Source organism: Cetorhinus maximus, chromosome 23 (assembly GCF_964194155.1).
Source record: "Cetorhinus maximus chromosome 23, sCetMax3.hap1.1, whole genome shotgun sequence".
Lineage (NCBI taxonomy): Eukaryota > Metazoa > Chordata > Chondrichthyes > Lamniformes > Cetorhinidae > Cetorhinus > Cetorhinus maximus.
This window is the reverse complement of record NC_135901.1, coordinates 51,333,918-51,349,101: the sequence shown is the minus strand read 5'-3', so window position 1 is coordinate 51,349,101 and position 15,184 is coordinate 51,333,918. Positions and strand designations below refer to the sequence as shown.

General features: G+C 43.4%; 1 long non-coding RNA gene and 1 other non-coding gene across 2 annotated transcripts in view; both read right to left on the bottom strand.

The window, feature by feature from the left end:
• Positions 1-999: 999 nt before the first annotated feature.
• Positions 1,000-15,184, bottom strand: part of LOC144697643 (uncharacterized) — a 32,030-nt gene continuing 17,845 nt past the window's right edge. Inside the window, exons 2-3 of the long non-coding RNA XR_013580418.1 lie at positions 3,328-3,460; positions 1,000-1,071 (exon numbers count right to left, since the gene is read on the bottom strand). This is a non-coding gene — a long non-coding RNA (uncharacterized LOC144697643). The remainder of the gene's footprint in view (positions 1,072-3,327; positions 3,461-15,184) is intronic.
• On the bottom strand, positions 8,606-8,679 carry trnan-guu (transfer RNA asparagine (anticodon GUU)). Its single transcript has one exon. It is a non-coding gene; the product is annotated as a tRNA-Asn (tRNA).

Sequence of the window (15,184 nt, the reverse complement as noted above, 5' to 3'; positions counted from 1 at the left end):
TACTTTTAAATTTCAAGATTCATCTTCTGCAATTATTATTTTTATAGATCTGTATTTCAATTGATCCCAGGCTTGTTTTCAATTTGTGATTAGTATTTTTTCTGTTTTGTGTATCCATGCACAGAATGTGAGACAGCATTTATTGCCAATCCCTACTTGCCCTTGAGAAGGTGGTAGTGAGCTGCCTTCTTGAACGGCTGTAGTCCTTGTGGTGTAGATACACCCACAGTGTTGTAATTAGGATACAACCTTTCAGAGCCAATAATTAAACTTGGCTCAAATATATTAAGAGGAGAAATGAAAGCAAAATGTTACTTATAAGGTACTGAAACATGATATTTTTTCATGTGCTGATATAATACGCGTCTATTTCATTGATTTTTTAACCTGTGTGCGCTGCTCCACCTGTGTTTTCCAACCCATCTTTTGAAGACTCCAGTCGAGCAAAGAAAGCAATCAAATTTAAATCAGCAAACTCGAACTTTATATTCACCCCCTTTCAGAATCAGGTGATTTTTTTTTGTGCTAAGCAGACTTCATACAATCCAAAGGAAGACATTTTATTAAATGGAAGTGACTTCCATCCCATCTTAACTGGATAATCTTAATTATTGCGCACGTGTCCTCTGAAGTCTGCGGCACATTTGTAACATTTAACTGTTAAGATGGCTTCTGAGTTTAATATCACTGCTCTAAATGGAGAAATCCAACTAAGGTGATAGTTGTAACTGTTTGTAAATATCAGGCTCCAGGTCAGTAGCTGGAATTGTTTTTTTTAACACATGTGACATTTGTTGTGTGACGTTTGACTTGTAACTTATGGACACTGGCTCCAATGCTTTATGCATATTTGTAAAGGTAAATGCTGGTCTGTTTTATAATGATTGGTGCACTAACCACCTAGTGTTCGTTTTCTTATTTTGAATGCAAAGTTGGGGCTGTTTTCAGGATGAGCTGTCTTTCTAAAGCCGGGACATCCGTACGAGTAATCCAGAGGGTGGCTCATGCTCTGAGCACACAGGTTCAAATCCCATCACGGCAGCTGGTGGAATTTAAATTCAATTAATAAATCTGCAATCACAAGCAATGAGACTATCATCAGTTTTCGTAAAAACACATCTGATCACTCATGTCCTTTAGGGAAGGAAATTTGCCATCCTCACCTGATCTGGCCTACATGTGACTGATAAATAACAATAAATAAGCAAAATAAATTAAATAAGAATAAGAAAAAATGCGCTAAGTAACTGATTTCCTGGTGGTAATTTAACCTGGAATCACCATGGGTGATATTAATAATTAACACATTCCCATGACGTCTCAGTTTACCAAAGCCTGTCCCAATCCATGTGAATGATAAATTTCTCACAATAGTGGGAGGTTAATTTCTTAGTGAAGCTTCATCTATTGTACCCAATATTTCATGCTGCCATTTATCCATTGATGCGTTTTTGACATTCAAAAGTTTCAGAAATATTACCAAACAGAAACAGACTGTCACCTCCAACAAGTCGATGTTTAGATTCCCCAACAGAATTAGTCTTAATCTCACAGACCCGCTAATCTACCACGCTCTTTCTCCCCGTGTCTTCCCATCACCTTTTTAACATTTTCTTCTATGTTGCCCTGGTCTCTGCTTCAATCATTGACTCTGCTAATACATTTCATAGCCTCCATGGAGAAAACAACTCATCCAACTCAGGAATAGAGCCCAAATGTTCAAGTATCTCTCCCTCGCTGTACTTCCACACACGAGGCAGAATGCCACTGACTGAGCTGCATCCTTTCTGTCTCCTCAGCTCCAATCCCACCGTGTGGAGCTGAAAAACAATTTTCACTGATTGACATTTAATCCAATAAAACACTGCAAAGCACTTCACAGGAGCATTCCCAAAGTTTGATCGTGACCCACCCAGAAGGAGATATGAGGATGGGTGGCCAGGAACGTGGTAAAAAGGGTAAGTTTTAAGGAGCATATTAAAGGAGTGGAGAGAGAGTGGTCAAAGGTGGAGAGTTTGAGGGAGTGAATTCTATCACTTGGAGCCTCGGCAGCTGAAAGTGAATGAAGGATGAAAGTGAGATGAATTTTATGCCGAGAGCTTAATAGTGAATTGACTCTAACTTTCTGAAATGGTTTGATCCACTTTTCAGAAGTGAGTCAAATCGCGGAGTCATAGGAAAGCACAAGAGGAGATGGTTTGACCCACTGTGCCTACAAGGGCAGAGCAACCAGTCCCACTTCCCCACCCTTTCCCCCTACAGGAGGAAATGGTTTGACCCACTGTGTCTGCAAGAGCTGTGCAACCAGACCCACATCCGCACCCTTTCCCCACAATGCTGCAGATTTTCCTCCTTCTCGTCTTCCCTTTTCAAGGCTGAAATTCATTCTGTTTGCATCATCCCATTAGTCAGTGATTTCCAATAAATCAATTTCAATTTTAAATAAAACACCTTATTGCCTCTGGTACTTCCGATACTCACCTTAAATCGGTGCAATCTGGTAATCGACCCTTCATCCATTTGAAGCAGTTTCTCTTTAATTTCTCTATCTGAACCTTTCATGATTTTAATCAGTGCAATCACAATTCCTGTTTTTCCTTCTCGGCCTTCAGAAGAACAACCTTAGATTCTTCGGTCTATGAACTAAGCTGTACTTCCTCATTTCTGAATTTGAACGCGGGTTTGAATCGTCACAACCAAGTTTTCTCCATGTCCCATTTGGGGGGAAAAAAACAAGGTATTTTTTAGCTGAAGAGTTAATGGATAACAGCAGCATTGGCAAATTTTAGGGAATATTTTCTGGCAGTTTATGTGTCATAAAAAAGCCTGGAACTGTGCAGCCTCAATATGCAAGGGTGTCAAAAGAGAACATAATATGGCTGTTCTCGATCTACCAACCTCTCATGCAATTCTTAAATGTAGTAACTAATTACACCACAGGAACATGTACCAAGGTGAGTTGCAAGATACCCTAAAGCTGGTATTAACAAGCCGAAGTTTCGGATTGTAGCCAATAATTGCAGTTATCCTCATTCCGTTTCTGTTACTGATGGACAGTGATAGGATGCAAGGCACAAGGAATAAACTGACTAAAGGGATGATGCTGCGAGGCTAAATGTGGGTGGTAAAGGGATAAGTTTTTCTGCTTGATGTTCAAACCGGCAGAAATATCACTCCTGCTCAAACAATCGCAGCCACTATTTCAAAGCAGCACGCCAAACCGAGAAGTATAACATTCTATAATTTTATATTTCCCAACAGCACGGTTGTTTTTTCACGCTCATTCTGCCATTTTATAAACCAATCCAGCGAAATATATTTTTTTACCTTGTATCCTGTTCGTTTGAAGTCAAGACATAGAGCAAATTCAATGTGTTTTCTTGTCATTTCTCGAATGAGATTTTGGAACCAGGCTAGTTGAAGGACACTTTTATCGGTGCCAGTCCTTCACTGTCTCTCACTGTTTAAACAGGCACTGTTATCATCAGCCTGTTATGTACCTTACATACGAAAATAAGAACTAGGAGCAGGAGTAGGAAATTCAGCCCCTCGAGCCTGCCCCGCCATTAAATACGATCATGCCTGATCTCATTTAGGCCTCAACTCCAATTTCCCGCCCTCTCCCCATAACCTTTCAACCTGTTACTAATTAAAAATCTGTCTACCTCCTCAAATTTATTCAGCGTCCCGGCATCCATTGCACTCTGAGGTAGTGAATTCCACAGATTCACGGCCCTTTGAGAAAAGTAATTCCTCCTCATCTCTGAGTTAAATCTACCACCCCTTTGCCTAAAACTATGGCCTCTCGTTCTAGAATGCCCCAAAAGGAGAAACATCCACTCCACATCTAGTTTGTCTATCCCCTATAGCATCTTATATACCTCAATTAGATCTTCTCTCATCAGTGCTGAATTTCTGCTGTGTCACCTTGTCAGTTTCACAGGAGCTGCAGTGATGAGGTTGGTGGGTTTTGGAAATTGAAAGTTGTACATGAGCAGCTTGAACAGCGGGTCGAACAAGTGCCAGCTCAGATTGACAGAATCAATATAAATTGCTGTGAGGAAAAAGGTGGGATAATGGAATTCGTTAAGTTGCCCTCCCACAGAGCCGGCACGGACACGATGGGCCCAATGTACTCCTTCTCTGCTGTAGGCATCTATGATTTTATACTAACAACATCATCCTGTGCATAGGGCCAGTGATCATGGCCGAGTGGTTAAGGCGATGGAGCCCAAATCCATTGGGGTTTCCCACTTCTCATTATTCCTGGTTTTAACTCTGTGTCTACAGAGTTAATTATCGGATACATTGAATCAAATTGATGCAAACGCTCGGGAGTTTTCCAATTTCTGTTCATTCACGAAATTTGCAGTTGGAAATGGAACAAATACGGAGCCAGGTTGGTGTGATGCTTGCTTTCTGGGTGTATGACTCTCCTTAGAGACAAACCCTTGTCCTCTGTCACTCTCTGTGTATATGTCTGTGTGTGTTCCTCTGTGTGTGTCAATGTGGTTCATCACCTCATTTTTACCATCCAAACATTATTCACCTTAGTTCTGCGGCTTCATATTAAGATGGTCCAGATGGAAAAAAAAGAGCAGTTTTCAAAGATGCAAGAGGATATTTCTTTCTGCTTATTTTTGAGCGGAGAGTGTTCACCTGCTAAATGCTGCATGTTACAAAGCGGAGGATGATTGAAGTTGTCACATGATCTTATTAAGTAGCTGAGAATGCTCGAGGGGCCGAATGGCCTATTGCTGATCATAGGTTTGTATATTCTAATTCAGTGCCAATGCCGGTCAAGGTGATGGTTGTTTCTGCTCTGACTGTGGTTGAGTGGCCGAATGGACTGAGGTGCTGGTCGAGGTTCCTGTGATTTGGGCTCTACTCCCGCGGTTGTTAAACTTTCCGGTGGTTTGTTTTTGAGACGCTTCTAAAAAATCCTCTGCGCGGCTAAGGAACGGCTGATCTGTGTTGCATTTTGGTTGGGAGAATGGGGAGAGTCAGTCTAAGTTGGGTTAATGGCAGGGACTGAAAGTCTTTTTTCTCTGTTACTCCCTGTATCCATTCTATTATTTTATACAAACAACATATCAATTTCACTAAGCAGTTGTTGCCAAATGATTTTAACTGACGGTCTGCAGAATTAATTATCGGTTAGTTGGAATAAAAACTATCCAAATACCCCCTGTTTCTTATTTATGTTATCAGCAAACATTCACTAAATTCGCAATTGGAAATGGAAGAGTAATTGACCACTCCTGATCAACCAATCACAACTGCTCTTTGACAGCAGCACGCCAGGCCGAATGGCCTCTTTCTTTCCTGTAACTTTATATAACTTTATGTTCCCCAATACCACGGATGCTCTTTCCCGGTTATTCTTCCATATTATAACCCATCTATCGAAATGTACTTTATTACCTTGTGTCCTGTCCTCCTGAAGTCAAGACCCGGAATGAATTCAGTGAGAAGTTTTCTTGTCATTTGCAGCAGGAGATTTGGAACCAGACCAGTTGAATGACAGTTTAAATGGTGCCAACCCTTCACTGCAGCTCATTGTGCTTTTGAGTGGAGATAATTTCTGTTTGTTACAAAGTGCAGGATGATCTGATTAACTAATGGAGCTGTCTCCAGATTCCGAATGGTCAATTCCTGCTCTGTTGCTTTTGTTCTATTTCAACACCAGTTAAGGAAATGATTAACAAACTTCAGCGATGTGGTAGCGTGGCCGAGTGGTCTAAGCCGCTGGATTAAGGCTCTAGTCTCACCGCTGCCAAATATTTAGCAGCCCCAGATAGACAAACAGATATCACGTCACGTTGAGTGTGCGGTGTTGTATTCTGACAGGAAGAACGAGGAGACGAAAGAAATATTGGTAAAGGCGGGATGTGGAATTATAGTTGCTGAGTTGCTCTTCCAGAGGGTCGGCAAGTGAATGACCGTCTAATGTATCCGTCTCTGACTTTATACAAATAGCAATGATGTCAGAATCGGTCCTGTGTTCACGGCGGAGTGGATAAGGGGATGGGGCTGGAATCCTGTGGAGTCTCCTCACAGAGGTACAAATCCTACCGGCTCCAGTTCTCATCATTACTGATTTTGATAATATGCCAGTGGAATTAATTATTGGATAAATGGCATCAAAAACAGACAAACACTCCCATGGTTTCTTCTTTCCGTTGGTCTATGTGTGTCAATGTGGTTCAGTACCCAAGGGAATGGACACATTTTTAACAGAACAAACTTTATTCACTTTAGTTGTGCAACTTCAGATCAAAAACTATCAGGGTGAAAGGTACAAGAGGAACTTTTCTCGTTCTCTGTGTGCCCCATTACAACAACAGCTTATATTTAGATAGCACCTTCAATGAAACCTCCAAAGATGGTTCACAGGGTCATTATCTAACAGAGCCTGACACTGACACACATAAGGAGATGTTAGGCCAGATGACCAAAAGCTTGGTCAAAGAGGAAGGTTTTAAGAAGAGTCTTAAAGGAGGAAAGTGAGGTAGAGGCGGAGAGGTTTAGGGAGGGAATTCCAGAGCCTCGTTAAATGAAACCACGGTCACCAATGATGGAGCGATTCTGATTCAGAATGTACAAGAGGCCAGAATTAAAGGAGCACAGGCATCTCAGAGGCTTGTGGGGTTCGAGGAGATCACAGAGATAGTGAGGGGCGAGAGGAAGGAGGGAATTGAACACAAGGATAAGAAATTTTGAAGTAGATAAATTATTTGACCGGGAGCCAATGTCGGTCAGCGAGCAGAGGGGTGAGAGGGGAATGGGACTTCCTGTGAGTGAAGACACGGGCAGCAGTTTTGGATGACCTCAATTTACGGAGGGGAGAAAGTCCACTTACATTCCAGGACTGGCATTCTGCTGGATCAGCACTGCCCTGTTTCCAAGACCAATATTAATCCTTTTATAAGGTGCGGTTCCCAGAACTATACACAGTCCTCCAGGTGTGATCTAACCAGGGATTTGTATAGCTGCAGCAAAACTTTCCCTCTTTTCTATAACAGCCTCTGTCACAGGTTGTCTAGCACGGGGAGTTAGATTGTATATATTGACTGAGAAAAATGAGGAGATGCTTGGTCAGAATGAACTTCTTTCAAATATTCAATGTGATGTCAATTGCACAAATAAATATTTATTTTTATTTCGAAGACAACACATGAATCCCCAGTCCAACTCTCCGTGTCATTGAGTCAGGGAAGCTTTGTTAATTTTCACACACTGAGCATGGACACTGCAGAAGCTCCTGCACCTCCTTCAGCATTAGTTTTCTTAACTCAGAGTTTTCAAAAGGGGATTGGGTACTTATTTGAAATGGAAAAAAACCCTGCAGCTTTAAGAAGGAAGAGAATGATATTGGAACTAAGTGGAAAGCTCTTTGAAGAAAGCACACACCCGATGGGTCGAATGGCCACCTGATGAGCTGTGTCAGTTTACAATTAGATCAATTTCTCTGCAGCATTCCAAAATGTCCCATCCCAGTTCTATTCCTGTAAAACAGGATTTTGCAGTGCAGCAGGTCTACACAGTTTGAAATTCAATACAAGTCCCTTTGACTTTTTCTCACAAATTGTTTCTGTGGTGTAGTGACCTAGCCAGCGATGCCCACATCCCATAAATGAATAAAGAAACAAATAGTGATTATCACATTCGCTTCACATGTGCAAGGTCGCCAGCTCGAAAACTGGCAAAAATATTATCAAAACTGGATCATCTAATTATGAGAAGCTGCACAATTCCCGCTTGTTGGCAAATAATAGCCAAATACATTATCTCACAGCCATGTGACATTGGCACTTCCCCAGGCTTTGAATAAATTTCTCCAAAAGGCACGTTTATGAGAAAGAGAAAATAAATGAGACGAATTGCAGTGAGATAGTTCACACATGTGTGAAGTGTTGAATGACCTGCTGATGTGCTCTGTCATTTTATGATTCTAATGTCAGGTCATTTTTTCTGCCGCATGGTTATGTTTTTTAGCCGAATTGTACTTCCACAAAACAGGGTTTGGAAGCGCAGTAAGACTGCACGGTTTGATATTCTAAGTCAGTCCCTGTGGTTCTGCCCATTGTTTCTGTAGTGCAGTGGTTATCTCAATGCAAGGGAAAAACATTATCTCCCAGTTGTGTGGAGAAGTTGTATCGCTCCCATTCCTGTTTGTTGTTGAATGTGAACTGAATGCTGGATCTTGCAGCCACATTAGATTCGCTCTTCACCATTTCTGAAGATAACATTCAGCAAAATAAGATGTTTCCACTGGCAGCGGGTGATTGGAGAGTGTGGGGCTGGAATATTGTTACTTTTTCCTGTCTCACTCACCGTGGAGCTAAGGAAGAGGCGATTAATTGATGTGTTTGTTTCAACCAATAGCCTCATAGATCTCTATTGATTTAGATGGGGGTACATTATCGTTCATATTCTTTGTTATATCTGAAATGAATATCCATAAACAGAGCTTGGTGTGGGAACTCAATGGGCGACAGCCGAGTTTTCAACGTGAGGCTGGGGGATTTTTTTTGTGGTTTCAGGGCCCCAGAACAAAGCAGAGCGTTAATGAGTGATGATGGGGAGAAAACAGTGGCAGTTTCGTCCCTGGGTGGTCTCGAACCACCAACCTTTCAGTTAACAGCCGAACGCGCTGACCAATTGCGCCACAGAGACTTAATAAAAGTACCTGCGCTCTGTAAGGTATCCTAAAGCAATGGCTCAGCGAGTGAAAGCTTCAGATTGCTGAAAAGCAATGACAATTATTCCCTATCAGTTTTACTCTTCCCAAATAAAGGGTGGGACATTCATTGTGAATACATGGAAACAGTCTGATCCCACCCACTGCAGACACATCCATGTCCCCAGGAACCAGCTCCCCTACAACTGTTGCCGTCTCCCTTCGAGCCTCTCGGTGTTTTTCTGTTACCAAGTATTATGATTGTCCCGAAGCCAATAATTCTAAAGGGGTTTCTCTGTTACACAGCGAGTGGTTAGGATCTGGAATGCACTACCTGAGAGTGTGGGGGAGGCAGATTCAATCACGGATTTCAAAGGAGAATTGGACAGAAAATGCAGGTCTCCGGGGAAAACGCGGGGAAATGCAGGTTAGTTAGTTTCCAGAAGAGTAAGAGATCTCCCTTTTCCGATGGAGTTAAGGAGATTTTTTTTCCTCAGTGGGTCATTAGCCTGTGGACTTATTTTCATCAGAGGTTTGGTCATTGAATTTACACAAGGCTGAATTAGACAGATTTTTTATAGACAAGGGGGTCGAAGGTTATGGGGGGCAGACAGGAAAGTGGAGTTGAGGCCACAACCAGATCAGCCATGACCTCAATGAATGGTGAAGCAGGGTCAAGGAGCTGAATGGCCTACTCCTGCCCCTGAGTCCTTTGTTCCTATGACCCGGGCTGAATGGCCTCCCCTTAGCTCTGATTCTCTGACACGATGAGGTGCTCGAGGTGCAAAATGGTCAATCCCTGCTCCTGTTTGTTATGTTCTAATTTGGAGCAGTTACCACCCAAGGCAATGGTTAGTTTACCTTTGATAGTGGGAGCGTGACCTGGAAACTCATCGACGCAGTCACACTGGGGAGAGACCGTTCACCTGCTCCGAGTGCGGGAAGGGATTTACTCAGTTATCCACCCTGCTGAGACAGCAGCGAGTTCACAACGGGGAGAGACCATTCACCTGCTCCGAGTGTGAGAAGGGATTCACTCAGTTACACCACCTCCTGACACATCAACGAATTCACCATGGGGAGAGACCGTTCACCTGCTCCGAGTGTGGGAAGTGCTTCACTCAGTTACACCACCTCCTGACACATCAGCGAATTCACACTGGGGAGAGGCCTTTCAACTGCTCTGAGTGTGGGAAGGGATTCATCAGTGTATCTAACCTGCTGAGACACCAACAAACTCACACTGGGGAAATACCCTTCACCTGCTCAGAGTGTGGGAAGAGATTCACTCAGTTATCCAGCCTGCAGAGACACCAGCGAATACAAACTGGGGAGAGACCATTCAGCTGCTCCGAGTGTGGTAAGGGATTCATTGATCCATCCATCCTGCTGAAACACCAGCGAGTTCACACTGGGGAGAAAACTTTTAAATGCCCAGACTGCGGGAAGTGCTTCAAAAGTTCCGGGAACCTGATGTCCCATCAACGTGTTCACACTGACGAGAGACCGTTCAGGTGCTCTCACTGTGGGACTGGGTTCAGATGGTCATCTGACCTTATGGTACACCAAAGAATTCACACTGGGGAGAGACCGTTCACCTGTATGGAGTGTGGGAAGGGATTGACTCGATCATCCAACCTGCTGAGGCACCAACACGTTCACAAGTAACTACAGTGATTGGGATTTGCTGATAATCACATCCAGGACTGAACTATATTCAATGGAGTCGGTTTCTATTGATCTTCATAAACTCCAGCCCAGTTATAGGGGGCCATTTGTATTTTTGAAGTGCTGTGTGTTAAATACAGTGTATTGAGTCTTTTTAGTACCTTTAACACAAGTTATTTCCTTTTGAAAGACTCTCCTTCTCCCCTGTCTCCTCCATCCACACCTCCAACAACAAGTGTGAGGAGCTCATGGAGCTTCTTTGTCACTAAGATTGAGACAATCTGATCAGCTGCCTCTGCTGCTTCCCTCCCTTCCACTAGCCCACTGGACCAAAGATCCATCCTCTTGGGACAGGGGTGAATTGCATAGAATTTGCATCAGGAAGTGAATAAAATAGGTGCATTTCAGGGGGAAATGGATAGCTCTATGAGAAAGAAGGGAATAGATGATTACATTGGTAGATTTAGCTGAGAAAAAATGGGAGGAGGCTCGAGTGGAGCGTAAACACCAGCATGGACTGATTGGGCTGAATGGCCTGGTTCTCTGCTGTATATCCCGTGACCTCCTGTGCAATCTAGTCTAAATCCATGGTATTATCTGTCTGGAAGCAGCATGGCATTAAACTGAAAACTAAAATCAAACTTTACCAGGCCATTGTCCTGACCACCCTGCTGTATGGAGCAGAATCCTGGGTCTGCTCTTGGAGCCACATCAAAGCTCTGGAACACTTCCAGCAAAGACACCCGAGGTCCATCCTGAGAATTAGATGGCAGGACAAAAATCACAAACAACGAGGTTCTCCATCACACTGGGTTCAACAGCTTGGAGACCACCCTCCAGAAAATTCAGCTCCGATGGCCAGGCCATGTTCCCACATGGACAATCACAGAATTCCCAAGCTGATCTTCCATGGGGAACTGTATCAGGGCAAACAACATCAAGGTGCTCAATACAATCGATACAAGGACACCCTAAAAAACGAGCCTCACAAACTCTTGCATTGCAGATCGTCTCTCCTTGGAAAACACTGCAGTCGTCTAGCCGAGTTCTGGTCTCTACATTATAGGAAGGATGTGATAGCACTGGAGAGGGTGCAGAGGAGATTTACCAGGATACTGCCCGAGCTGGAGGGTCTGAGCTATGAGGAAAGATTGGATATGCTGGGGTTGTTTTCCCTAGAGCAGCGAAGGGATCCTGATAGAGGTGTATAAGATTATGAGGGGCATAGTTGGGTGGATAGGAAGGCACTTTTTACATTAGTAGAGGGGTCAATAACCCGGGGGGCATAGATTTAAGGTAAGAGGTAGAAGGCTAAGAGGGGAGTTCAGGAGAATTGTTTTTTCACCCAGAGGGTAGTGGGAGTCTAGAACTCACTGCCTGAAAGGGTGTAAATGATTTGGGTGGTTGAGTCAGAAACTCTTGTAACATTTTAGAAGTATTTAAATATTCACTGGCATTGCCTTAGCCTCCAGGGCTATGGGCCAAGCGCTGGATAATGGGATTAGTGTAGTCAGAACTTTGTGAGCAGTGTGGACACAATGGGCCAAATGGCCTTCTCCTGTGCTCTATGAGTGTATATGTGGAGGCAAGCACTGAAATTTGGTTCAGTGTGTTTCGAGGATGATCTACACCAAACTCCACATCTGACGTGCCCACAGGAAGGTCAGAGGTGCCGCAGCTGCAGAAGTTAACCCAAGCACCACCAACAACAATATGAATGGTCAGTTCTGTGGATGTCTATGTCGATCCCACACTGAACTCTTCAGTCAGGACAGGACCCACAGGAAATGATTAAATCATTTACAGTTTGGGCACTCGAAAAATGAAGAGTCTACCCCAACATTATCCCTGTTCTCTGGATCGGGGAACTATACCCTGTCTGTATTACTGTGGTGCTGTTAATAAAGTCAGCGTGAGACAATCTGTTGTGAGCTTGATTATCTGGTGTCTGAATCCACAAGATTCATCATTTAGAGTCAACAAGATGAACAAGGAAACACATCACGGCCCAAAACACCAGCTTGATATTCACAGGAGAAAGTCTGTTATCTAACACCTCGAATGGACAGAACAGAGAAAGATCCCAACTGCAAGAAACCCTCGAATCATTTGTAAATATCTTTCAAATGCTGACAGATTCCAGCTGTCAGTTTCTATCACATTGAAGTTAATGGAAGGTGAGAGCACGGTTATTCTGGAGCTATAAAAAACACTAGTTAGAGCACAGCTAGAGTACTGAGTCCAGTTGTAGTCAGCACATTACAGGAAGGATGTGATCACACTAGAGCGGGCGCAGAAGAGATTTACCTAGATGTTGGCAGGACTGCAGAATTTTAACTCTGAGGAAAGATTGGAGAGGCTGGGGTTGTTTTCTTTGGGACAGGGGAGGAAGAGGGGAGATTTAATTGAGGTGTAAAAATTATGAGAGTCCCAGATAGGTAGGACCTATTTCATTTACAGAGGCCAGAACCAAGAGGATAGAGATTTAAAGTAATTAGTGGAAGGATTAGAGGGGAGTTCAATAATGCTTTTACCCAGAGTGTGGTGGGTCTTGGAACTCACTGACTGAAAGGGTGGTGGAGGCAGAAATACACAGATTTAAAAACTTCTGGGATATACACTGGATGTTCTGTAACCTACAGGATTACGGACCAAGAGCTGGGAAGCGGGATTAGACTGGATTGCTCATTTTCAGCCAGTACAGATATAATGGGCTGAATTGCCTCCTCTGTGCTATAATTTCTATGATTCTGTGGTGACAAGTGGTCCTCGTGTTTTTATCTGAGACAGGCCTCAGCCCAGTCATTTGCCCCGAGTGTTGATGTGATGGTTCAAGCGAAGAGATGCCGGGTACCGGGAGCAGCAGGAACAATAAATAAAACCGAGGTGTCAGTAAATACTGATATAGTTTATTTGTATCTAGTTCCATTTTTATAAATCCTGCTGAATGTGGCCCTTGCCCAGTGTCAGGATATTGGATCAGAGCCACCATGGAAAATGAATTTGACACCGGTGAGATAGACAATGTCAACCGGATCCTCAGTATCTCTGTAACCTCCTCCAGCCCCACAACCCTTCCTGTAAATACAAGATGTTGTTCTTGGATTACACCCTGAGATAGACAATGTAATTATATTTTAACCTTTATTCTTCAAGTAAAGTATCTTCATTCAGGCTGTTCTCAAGGTTGTGCAAGATGAAACCAAACAGTGATTTATTTGTACTTCTTGCAGTTTAGTTACTGTATTCACTGCTCACGATGCGATCTGCTCTACATTGGGAAGACCAAACACAGATTGGGTGATCACTTTGTGGAACAACCTCCGTTCAGTCTGTGAGCTTGACCCTGAGCTTCCGATCACTTGTCATTTTAATTCTCTGCCCCACTCCCACTCTGACCTCTCTGTCCTCGGCCTCCTGCACTTTTCCAATGAAGCTCAATGGTGGCTTGAGGAACAGCAGCTCATCTTTCAATTCGGCACTTTACAACCTTCTGGACTCAGCATCGAGTTCAGCAGTTTCTGCACCAACAGAGAGTTGTCAGGATCTGGAATATTCTACCTGAAAAGGTGCTGGAACCTGACTCTGTCAGGAAATTTAAAAGGGAGTTGACAGGGATTTGGGATTGAGGAACTTACAGGGTTACAAACAGAAAGTGGGCGTGTGGGACTAAACACGACTGCTCTTTCAAAGAGGCAGCACAAGCACAAAGGGTTGAATGGCCTCCTTCTGTGCTCTGAGTTTCAATGATTCTAGGAGTTGGCCATTTAGCCCCTCGAGTCTGTCCCACCATGCAATCAGATCACGGCTGATCTGTGACCCTTTGTCTCCTGTCCCTTGATTTATACCTTGTGTTAGGAAGGATCTATCAATGCCAGATTGAAACTGAACATTGATCAAGCATGAACTGCTAATTCAGGAAGAGAATTCCAAACTTCTCCCAACTTTATCTGAAGAAGATTTTCCTAATCTCGCTCCTGAAAGTTCTGGCTCTAAGTTTTAGACTATGTTCCTCAGTCCTGGATTCCCCAACCAATGGAAATTGTTCCCCTCTATCTACCACACCATTTCCAATTTATGTCATGAAAACTTCGAGAAAATCCTCCTCAATCTTCTAAATTCCAGGGAATACAAACCTCACCGTGAGATGATGAATATTGGCAGAATGAATAGGGTACTCAATGGTACAGTCCTAAAGAGTCTGTAGGGACTGGGGGAACTGGGGGTTGATGTGCATACACATTTGAAGGCAAAAGGACATATTGAGAGAGCAGTTTGCAAAATATTTGAGATCGTGGGATTCATAAGCAGATTTAATGTGTATAAACGCATGGAAAATAAGCTGACCCGTCATAAGGCTCTGGTTAGGTCACAACAGGAGTATTGCATCCAGTTCGGGTCTCCACACTTTAGGAAAGGGGTGAGGGTCCTTGAGAGGATGCAGAGGCAATTTACCAGAATGGTTCCAGGAAAAAGGGAATTCGGTTACAAAGGGAGATCGGAGAAGCTGAAGTTGTTCTTGGAGTTACAGAGTTGAGGGGAGATTGGATAGAGGTGAACAGGATTGTGACAGGTTCAGATAAGGTGGACAAAGAAAATGTTGTTTCCATCTGGTGATGGGACAAGGATTAGGGGGACACAGATTGAAGGTTATGGGCAATAGATACAGGGAAAATGCAGGGAGGAACATTTTACACAACAAGTGGTAATAACCCAGAACTCACTGCCGACGAGCAGGCTGGAAGCAGACATGATAAATGCTTTGAAATTAAATTGGACCAGCATTTAAGAGAAATAAACATGCAGGGGGTTGAAGACACAGTGGGGCAATGA